Raw genomic sequence first — 10,701 nt, 5'->3', positions numbered from 1 at the left:
TCCCCCACGTAAGTCTAATGCAGCCCCGATTCGCACATTACGTATTCGCAGTGTGGCCTGGCCGAATGACGTCACCAGAATCAGGTCAAAAAAGAAGCGGTGCAAAGGGGAGGAGAGGATAAATGGAGGCTGAGCTGCTGGGGGCTGAGGCGGGGGCTGGGGGTTTGGGGGTCTGGGGCATACAAATTATGTTGGAGCAGCAAAAATGGCAACTCACTGTGGAATATTTTCGGCTGCTTTTGCTCTCTCGCTCTCTCTCTCGCGGATGCTCCCGTCTCTTTCTGGCAAACTCACCTTGAGCTTGAGGTTCTTGGGGGTCCTTGCTGGGTCCTTTCTATGGGTGTGCTACTTAATGGCCATTCATTTGCCCACCAAAAGCAACAGCAACAGCGAGATGAAAACTGAACTGAAAAACCCCCTGGAAAGTTCATTTTCGTTTTTGACATTTTTCAATTTTTGTTTGCTGCCTGGGTTTTTTTTTTCTTCTGTTGTGTTTTGTTGTGTTCTGTGTGTGTGTGTGTGTACTTTGCGGGGGTAAATTAAATTCAGATTATGCGGCTGGCAGAGGCTCTTAACAAGATGAAATGAAATGCGATGAGATGAGATGAGAACGAATGGTGGAACAACCGAAAAGGAAAAGTGACTGGCATTTATTTTCCATATATTGATTGCTTTTTAATGGATATTTTCCTTTTGCTAGCGGCATAAGGTAGATACTGTCCGCTATCCTGGAAAATCCATTGCCCATTGCCATTCAAGTTGCCTCCACTTTCAGGGAGCATTAATTTTATTTACATAGTTAAATGGTTCAATTGTTTGGCTGTTGATTTAGTGCTGGAATTTCAGACAGTAAAATTAATTGTTTGATTTGTGGCGGCATTGCCCGTTTTCCGTCGCTTTTCCCCACTGTCGTCCTGCCTGCGTTTATTTTTATTCTATTTTCTTTTTTTATTTTTGGCGTTGCTCGGAACCATCTATGTAGGTCACTTTTCCATTTCCACTTTCCTTGGTGTGTTGTCCCTAGTGATTTACAGTTTTATTTGCACAGTTTATAAATAAAACTGTCAAGTGAGAGACGCCGTTCACTGACGTTGGCAGCTGCTCATCTAATGGCATTTTCCCATGCCTGTTTAAAGTCCCCTACCTCCCACTCTCCCTCCCGCCCGACAGAGCGCCCATCTCGACCATTTGTTATGCTGCAGGGATTCCCCAACCCCCCTCCGATTTCAGTCCAGTCCGTCAGTCACTAGTCTAGTCAATCAGTTGGAACGTCAATCAAGCAGCAGCTAAAGTTACTGACTAAAGCTATGGCTTTAGCTGGAACTGGAGCTGGAACCCAGCGCAGCAGGTAACTAACTGGGAAAAACTGGCAAAGTAAACAGGGAACAGGGCGCTTCCTGGAAAGTCCTTTAAAGCCAAATGAAACTTTAAACATTTTTGTGTATAGCAATGGAATCGTTGACCAACTTGGAATTAGATATGGAGTGCATTTTAAGGTCATTATCTATTGGCTAATTTTAGTTAAGTGTGAACTACAAGATCTTTACAAGAGTTTCAAAAATAAATACAAATTACAAGCCAAATTATAAATATATAATAAGAACTGTTACTTAATATTTTGTATTATTATGTTTGAAATCTAATTAGTTTTCTAATATTATAAAATCAGGTTTATCTATAAAAGAAATGTAAAATAAACGCATTTAATACTATGAGTTTTGGTTTACATTTTAAGCTATCATCTATATTGTTTATTTAAAGCTGTATGTAGATATTACTTGTTTAATCAGTGAATCTGCATTTACACCTGAAACTTAAGCAAATATCATTTTGAAAAAGTAGTATACATATTTAAAATGATTATTGATATTAGAACTACAGCTAGAATATTCCTACCTTATCTTGAGTACTCTACCCAAAATTCTTTAATCAGAATAAACTCTTGTTTTTTGTAATCTAGTTTGACGGCATACCCCTCTTGGCCTATAGGGTAAAAAGGACAATAACAAATCCATATACACACAGACCCAGCTCAGTCAACATAAAAAATTCACCACGCTTCGCTCTTTTGGGCCAACAACTCTTTGGCTTTGCCATTTACTTGGCTGCTTTCTCTTTCGTCTAGGAGAGCCGCCCAGCCTCTCCTCTCCTCTCTCTCTCTCTCTCTCTCTCTCACAGGGTCCTGGCTCCTGCTACATCCTTCAGCCTCCCCATTCCTGTGAATCCCGCACGCATAGACATGGCAACAAAAGTGGTAGCAACGGCAACGGCTTTCATCTTTGCTTTATTTTTTTCCTTTTTTTAGCACACGCGCCCAAGACTTGCCGCCTGATATGGCCGAAAGTTTGGCCGCATTCCGCTCCGCTCTGCTCTGCTCCCCTTCCCCCCTCTCCGGTCGTCTGTCTCCTGTCGACTGTCAAATCAATTTGTCAGAAATCACTGACAGCTGCTTACAGCCAAAAAAACACACACACACACATGGTTGGCCATCACAATCGTCATTCGGCCTCTGAAGAGTTGTCATGCCAGGAGAAGGAAGCAGCCAGGAGAGCGGCAAAGCGAGTTAGTTCCCAATACTGTAATGGCCTTGATTTTTCGGACTCGATGATACCCCTCAATTATATTAACCTTGCTGGATTCCTAGTACCTACGAATATAATTGCATTTTTTTGGGAATCAGAATCATAGTTTGGCATTGAAGGTTTCAGGGTTAGTGTGATGCTGAAACTGAAACTGAAACATTGAAATCCTGGACAAATGATAGCAGTTGGAAGCTGAGAATTTGGTTTCTTAAAATCAGATTGAAACTTTGTTAATTTATCGTTATGGATATATGCATTTCTGGTTTGATTAAGACTCAAATCAGGTCATTTTAACTATTAATTTATCTGTTAATATATGAATTAATTTATCGATTAAAGTTTCTTTTAATTCACGTTTTTCTGTTTCAATTATTGACTTATTTTTCCAGTTTGCTCAAGTCAAAACCAAGAATATAATTATTTTTAGCGATTTCTTATTTCTACATGGATATGGTAAATAAAAACAAAACATACAGTTTCTATTTTTCAGTAGCTCAATTAAAATTCTAAATGATTTATGGGATGACTGCTTGGACATACATTTTATAATAAGTCTTTTTAATGTGATGCATAAAATACATTTTTAGGGCATATATATTTCTTTTTCCTAGATTGATAACCAAAAGGAAATCAAAACAAAAATACGAAAAGCATTTTAGGAATTTAATGAGTCAACAAAAGAAAGATATTCGAAAGCCTTATTACTAATTTTTTTTTAAATGATTGTAGATTTATTAATGTATGGTTTTCATAAATATTTCCCAAACATATATTTCCTGATTATATAAGATCAACTGCTAAATGGTAACAAAATAATTCCGGTAGCATGTTATACCCTTCCGATCCTTTAGTACCGGGTAGGAATCGCATATAGTAAGGGACATGGGTATGGCGTGAAAAAGATTGCCTAGGGTGTAAATTATTGCGCATATTTTCATTTCTCTTCAAATTGCTTTGCAGATTGCCAGCATTTGAAAATTGTCTATGGCATCCTCCGAACGCTTTTGACATTTACAACTCATTTTTTTTTCTTTTTGGTTTATTCTTGTATTTTGCGCCCTAAACCGAAATAAAAAAAATGTCGACGCAAGAAAGTTTTCAAGTTCGACTCTGACAGACAGCGGCTTTTGTTTGCATGCCATAGACACACACACACAGAAATACACACAGAAATACACACACCCAAATGCACTAGCAGACGGTTCGGTTGAAAGTTGTGCGCTCCGAGGCGTATACGTAATTTAACAGACAATGCCAAAGCGAAGACGAGAGGCCCGATGTGAAAGAAAAGGCGCTTTTCCAAACAAAACAACGGAAAAAAGGTGGATAAAAAACAAGGAAAGGTCTTTGACTGAGACGGTTCGGGATGTGGAAGGATGCCCTAGCTGTCGGAAGGGTTCAGGTAGTTTTAATAGCAGTTTTGCCAGCTAAGGAAAAGGGAGAAATTTTACACATCACAAGGCAGGTCAATAGGATTAATGAAATCCTTAGGGTAGTTAAAAAGAAGTTTAGAAATATTTATGTTTTTTCACCTTTTCTGAACCTTAATTCTTAGTACTCATGGAAAGAACAGTAAAAACAACATATTTATGTTGTATTATACATATTTATCTGCCTGCTTAATAATTTGAATCCTTTTAAATGAGAATTTATAACTTAAAATGAAAAATATATAAATTTAACATTATTTTTATTGAAATAACAAAAGTAAAGCGTACGTTTCAAACTGTGTTTTCTTTAAAATGTCTTGCAAATACACATGAAATGCAAATATTTGTTGATTTCCATAGAACGAAATAAAGGTTGTGGCATACACAGGAACAGGAACCAGAAAAAATGGGGTTGATTATGCAAAGGTTAGAATGGTAAATAAAAAAGAGATTTCAACTCCTCTATATTATATATCTATATATATTTATCTATGAATGAACTTGGAATTCCTTAACAATTAAACAAGATTGAATGCTAACCTTAAATGTGAAAAAGTTTTTGAATGCCCAGACCCAAAAGTTATGCCAAGTATTTTTATACAAATGGAAGGAATTACTCCTCAGGCTCAAGGGAATCCAAAGTTCGTTCATCAGTTCTTTTTTGGGGGCATTGTTTCGGTTTGTTTTTCGATTTTCCGAGATGTTTTTTTTTTTCTTTTTTATTATTATTATTTTTGTTTTTTTTTTTTTTTTCGGCACGCCAGTAGCAAAGGCAGCAACAATCAGTAAGGAGAATCAGTAAGCAGCATGTTACTGCTGTTGCTTTTTATTTTTATTTATTTTTCGTTTGTAATCTCTACCCCTTTTTTGTTGTCTGTCTCTCAGGATGGGTGTGTGTGTGTGTGTGAGGAAAAGCCTGCTTTCTTTTTTCCCTCTTTTGCTATTTGGTGTATTTGACCAACTACAACATACAAGCTCATAAATAAGTAGGCAAAGGACCATGGACCAGAGCCAGTGTTAAAGGGGTGCGTGGCGTCTAAAGGGGGGAGCTGTGCGACTGAAAATGAAAAATGGATTTCTGTGTCAGTTGGTTGCCATAATTTCGGCTTTTCCTCTTTTTCTTTCTCCCCTCACCGTATCGCATCCAGCTTCATTCATTTGCTTTGGCTGCTTTGACGCGCATTCATCATTTGGCATTCAGTTTGGTTTTGTTTTCGGTTTTCATGCTCTCTGTCCCTCTCTTTTGGTTTGATTCCTTGCTATCTGCGTCCGTTTATTTAATTAATTATTTTAAAGATTCTCCTTCTCGTTTTGATCCTTTTTCTCCTTTTTGCATTTAATTAATGTGGGATTCGAAATAGGCGGGTTTCCTTCGCGGCGTACGAGAAGCGGGTTAAGCTATCTGGCAACCCATAATTAGTTTCGATATTTAGATAATAACCGATAGTTTTAAGACCTAATAATAAAAGCTAGAAGTAAGAGAGTCGTCGTTTGAGAGAGCTAGTGAGAAGTTGTGAAAAGAAGACGCTGTGTGTGAAAACGAAAAGAAAATGAACTTGTGAACCTAATCTAAGCACTTATGTTTAAACCAATCTTGTAAATAAATTATTGTATGTGAATTATTAAACTAAATTCCCTTTAAGTGCGGGGATTCGTCCCACTTAAAGAAAGATTGCAAGAAAAGGGACAACTACAATTGTTTTCGTTGCGGACAGCCAGGTCATCGTGCTGCACAGTGCACGGTCGAGGTGAAACAGGAGAGTAACACCAATGCCGTTCACTTCGAGAGTGAAGCCGCGAAACCAAAGAGCGAGTTTACTGTTTCCGGACTTGAACTAAAAGTTGTCAAGCATTCCGTCGTCCAATTCAAAGGACTTGTCGACACAGGTGCAGATTTATGTTTACTGCGCAGGAATATCTTCCTTAAGCTGGGCAGCAAACTTCTTACTGGGAAAGAGAAATGCTTGACAGGAATAGGCGAGAGTCAGGTGTTGACGTTTGGAAGTATAACTCTGCCAGTCGAAATAGACAACATACAAATGAATGTAGAATTCCACGTAGTACCGGAGGAAGACATGGGCTTCGAAGCTATATTGGGCAGAACTATTTTGGAGCAAGTGGACATGAAAGTTACCAAAGAAAGATTTTCCCGATCCACGCGACAAGAAAAGTATTCAACGATTCCTAGGTCTGACTTCATATTTCAGAAAATTCATTGAGGGATATGCTACCATTGCCAGGCCTTTGTCGGATTTGTTGAAAGGTGATGCCAAGTTTGAATTCGGGGAAAAACAACGATTGGCGTTTGAAAAGTTGAAGACTGCTCTCATCAGTGAACCAGTCCTCAAGCTATACAATCCAACTTTACAAACTGAGATCCATACAGATGCGTCCAAGTACGGTTTTGGAGCAGTCTTGCTACAGAAGGATCCCGAAGACAGTTTATTTCATCCGGTTCAATATATGAGCCGAAAGACTTCACCATTTGAGGAGAAATATGACTCGTACGAGCTGGAGGTGTTAGCTATCATTGGAGCTCTAGTGAAGTGGCGTGTTTATGTGTTGGGCATAAATTTCACAATTGTTACGGACTGTAACGCGTTCAAGATGACCATGAACAAGAGGGAAGTTCCTCTTCGCGTAGCTCGTTGGGCTTTATACTTGCAGGATTTTAGCTACAAGATTGAGCATCGTTCCGGTACGAAAATGAAACATGCGGATGCTCTGAGTCGAGTCTCGTGTTTCTTTTTATCAGACTCTATAACCCACCGTTTGAAAGAAGCCCAAACTAAGGATGAATGGACACAAGCAGTTAGAAGTCTTGTAGAAAGGGATACATACCAAGATTTCTACATGGAGAATGACGTTCTTTTCAAAGACCCGAATCGCGAACTAGTTGTTGTACCTTCGTCGATGGAAAATGAAATAATTCAAAAAGCGCACAATCAAGGACATTTCTCAGCCAGAAAGACACAAGAACTTATCGAAAAGTCGTATTTTATTCCCAAGTTAAAAGAAAAGACAGAGCGAAACGTCGAGAGTTGCATCAGATGTATAATTGTAAACGCCAAAGCGGGTAAAAAGGAAGGGTTTCTTACTTCAATTGACAAAGGTGACCGACCCTTCATAACATACCACATCGATCACGTCGGACCAATGGAGACAACGACCAAGCGCTACAATCATATTCTGGTCGTAGTAGATGGTTTTTCGAAGTATGTTTGGCTCTACCCAACTCGTAGCACGGGTGTGGATGAAGTCGTAAGCAGTCTGGAGAAGCAAGCTGTACATTTTGGAAATCCTTGCCGCATAGTGACGGACAGAGGCACTGCTTTTACATCTCAAGCATTCAAGGAGTATTGCGAGTCGAACAATATACAGCATTTGCTCATAGCGACAGGTGTACCGCGCGGAAATGGACAAGTCGAAAGGATTCACAAGACCGTCGTACCAATGCTTGCAAAGTTGAGTTATGAAAGTCCTTTTGCATGGTATAAGCACGTTGGAAGAGTTCAGCAGATTATAAACAGCACCGAGCCAAGAAGTACCAGGATCACGCCTTTTAAGCTTTTGACAGGAGTTGAAATGCGATTGACCGACTGCAGCGAGCTGAAAGATTTGATGCAGGAGTTTGCAGTAAAAGAGTTGGATGAAGAAAGAGAGAAATATCGCCAAACAGCCAGAGAAAGTATCAAACAGTTGCAGGAAGAGAATAAGAAAGCGTTTGATTTGAAACGGAAACAGGAAAGAGTTTATAAAGTCAATGACCTAGTAGCGATCAAGAGGACCCAGTACGGAGTAGGGTTAAAGCTTAAGGGAAAGTTCTTAGGGCCATACAAAATAGTTGCTGTCAAAGATCATGGGCGATATGAAGTTGAGCGTATAGGGGACACAGAGGGTCCGTTCAAAACATCAACCGTTTCTGAATTCATGAAGCCATGGCCAGGTCCATTCGGGGCGAATGAACAGTCAGGAGGGCCGAATGTGGGATTCGAAATAGGCGGGTTTCCTTCGCGGCGTACGAGAAGCGGGTTAAGCTATCTGGCAACCCATAATTAGTTTCGATATTTAGATAATAACCGATAGTTTTAAGACCTAATAATAAAAGCTAGAAGTAAGAGAGTCGTCGTTTGAGAGAGCTAGTGAGAAGTTGTGAAAAGAAGACGCTGTGTGTGAAAACGAAAAGAAAATGAACTTGTGAACCTAATCTAAGCACTTATGTTTAAACCAATCTTGTAAATAAATTATTGTATGTGAATTATTAAACTAAATTCCCCTACATTAATTTATCAAAAGTGCAAATGAAAATTTCTCGGCCTGATGCTGACGCCCTCCCTTTTCTTTTTTTGTTTGTTCTGCTGAACTGTCCCTTTTCGTTTATGCTTGTTTAATATTTTATTTTATTTTAAATAAAACAAACTTTAAATTAGCCTGAGAGCGAAGCAGATCCCTTGTGCAAAAGTGGGGTTAAGCTGTGTGGCTGTGGGGTTAGCCAAGGCCAAAGTTGCGGCAGAAAAAGTTTCATTCATGGTTGTTTTTTTTTCCCCCATTTTCCTTATTTTTCCTGCTGCTGCTGATGCTACCTAAACTCTGCTCTGGTTGTCCCTGCTAATGCTGATAGGTCTAATAACTCCCTGGGATGCTGTAATCCTTTGGGTTGTCTTGTTCGCGTCCTTGGTGTGCCGTCGTTGTTGTTGCTGTTAGTCTAATGGACACTGCGAGTCACGTAAATGAGCCCCGATGATTATGAGGCGATGATGATGATGCTGATGATGATGCTGATGCTTATGCCGGCTACGTGTTAATTTCTGTGACAGCGTGGCCAAAACTTTTGCACTTAGGAGCTCTAACCGAAGGTATAGAAATCGTGGACGTATACGTTATATTCAATAAACAGCTGTCTGGCCAATTTCGGTTGCATTAAATATTAATTTGTGCAACATTTTCGGAGCCAGACACTTTGCATATTTCCCGTACATCCGTTAGCCAAAAACGGAAATTAGTTACAGAAGTTATAATTAAATTCCTCTGGCTGCATGTGAGATAAACCCCCCTTAAAACATCTGTGCCTCTTGTGCAGCAAACTGAGCTTGTAAACAGGCCTGGGGACCTGGTGTGTTGTGTGCCCATGGACAGAGGATTCCAAAGTTTGGCCAAAACGTTGCCATGGAACAGCACTTGAGTGCACAGCCGGACAATGCTTGGCATATGGCAGGGAGATGGAAGAGCAACAAGGGGTTTTGGCCAGGACACTCTAGCCATCGAAGAGGAGTCTTAATTAGAAACAATTTGAGGCTGACTGATTGCCGGTGGCCGGAGAGAGTGGTCCCTAAAGTTACCCAAAATGTTGGCAAAACGCACTGTTGACTCTTGTTGATTAGAAACAATTCTTTGATTGAAAAGTAAAAGGGAAATATTTTGTTTCATGTTAAGTATATGTCCTTGTTATTATATATTAATAACTTCTAATTCAGTTGCCTCAGCAAATAAAGAAAAAAATCAATAAGTATCGGAAAACATGTCAAGAATAGGATATTGTATGACAAATGAGTCTTTTTTCCCCCCTAGAAACACCACAATACATTCTAAATTGTGTCCTTCCTTGGCGCTTCCAATGTCATAAATTTCCGCATCAAGACCGTTTTATGGAACCGCAAATTTAGGCTGAAGAGCTCTCCGGGGACCGTCGTGGGCCACTCCCTCCCCGGGGCACACATGTATCGTATCGTATCGTATAGTATCTATTATTTCATTTCGATCATTGCCGCCAACTGGTTGTCGATTATTGAAATTGATTTGCACAATTGAACGCGGTGGCGAGGACGCACATAAATCACACATGCATCAATTATGGAGCTCTCGTAGTCAGCGGCGCCGTCAACGATGCTGTGCATCAATATTTGATGCCACAAAAAAATACAGACAGGACCTCTCATCCACTTCCTCCTCCCCGAAAAATGGGAGGCGTTTCCCAGTGCGTGCCGGGTACGAAGTTGGCATGTTTTCCCAGCCGCCGACTAGAGCAGCTAACTCCAGATGGAAATGGAGGTCTGACTGACGATTACAATTCTCATTTGCCATTCGCGCTTCGCTGCCGATCAATTATGCAAATGGGATTGGGTCCTCGGCTGGGGAGAGGGTTTTTCGGGCGGATGACATATTCAATAATAAAGTGTCGCCGATGACAATGTTCCTGCAAAGCATGCCACAGCATTTATTACAAGTATTGCGTATACGTAATGTTTGCCAAAGGATTTGCCCTTTTTTCGGCGGAAGCTGGTGCACCACCAACATCCCCACCATTACCACCATTGGCAATTGTCTGCTCTGAAAAACAGCTGGGGCGTATACGTAATGTGAGGTCAGAGACCATATGAGGCAGTAAGTGGAGTAACTCGATTGAAGTCTGTTTTTTCCATGTTTTTTTTTTGTTGTATATTACGATGTGAGTTCTCTGTTCTCTGCTGGGGATTGCGTCTTTGGGAAATGGGATTTGGAGCTGGCTGCGCATTTTCATAGCCATAATTGGATATGCTGCTGGAGCCGGTCCAGCATTACGAATTCATGGCCAGCCAGTTGCCTTCTTAGCCCATTTATTATGACCCCCGTAATTAGCCGGGCGCGCTTTCAATATTTATCCCCATATCCCCCGTATCCGTTTCCGGACTTAGGCCCAGTAAACACTTGCC

At 40.3% G+C, this 10,701-nt stretch overlaps 1 protein-coding gene across 3 annotated transcripts in view; it reads left to right on the top strand.

Moving 5' to 3' along the window:
* GluClalpha (glycine receptor alpha 1) overlaps positions 1-10,701 on the top strand; it is a 70,191-nt gene that overhangs the window by 8,794 nt on the left and 50,696 nt on the right. The gene's annotated exons all lie outside the window — the stretch shown is intronic.

This window comes from Drosophila serrata, unplaced genomic scaffold, assembly GCF_035046125.1.
Source record: "Drosophila serrata isolate PLE 108 unplaced genomic scaffold, ASM3504612v1 contig_241, whole genome shotgun sequence".
In the NCBI taxonomy this organism is placed as follows: domain Eukaryota; kingdom Metazoa; phylum Arthropoda; class Insecta; order Diptera; family Drosophilidae; genus Drosophila; species Drosophila serrata.
Note: the sequence above shows the minus strand (reverse complement) of the source record. Positions and strands in the feature narration are given on the sequence as shown.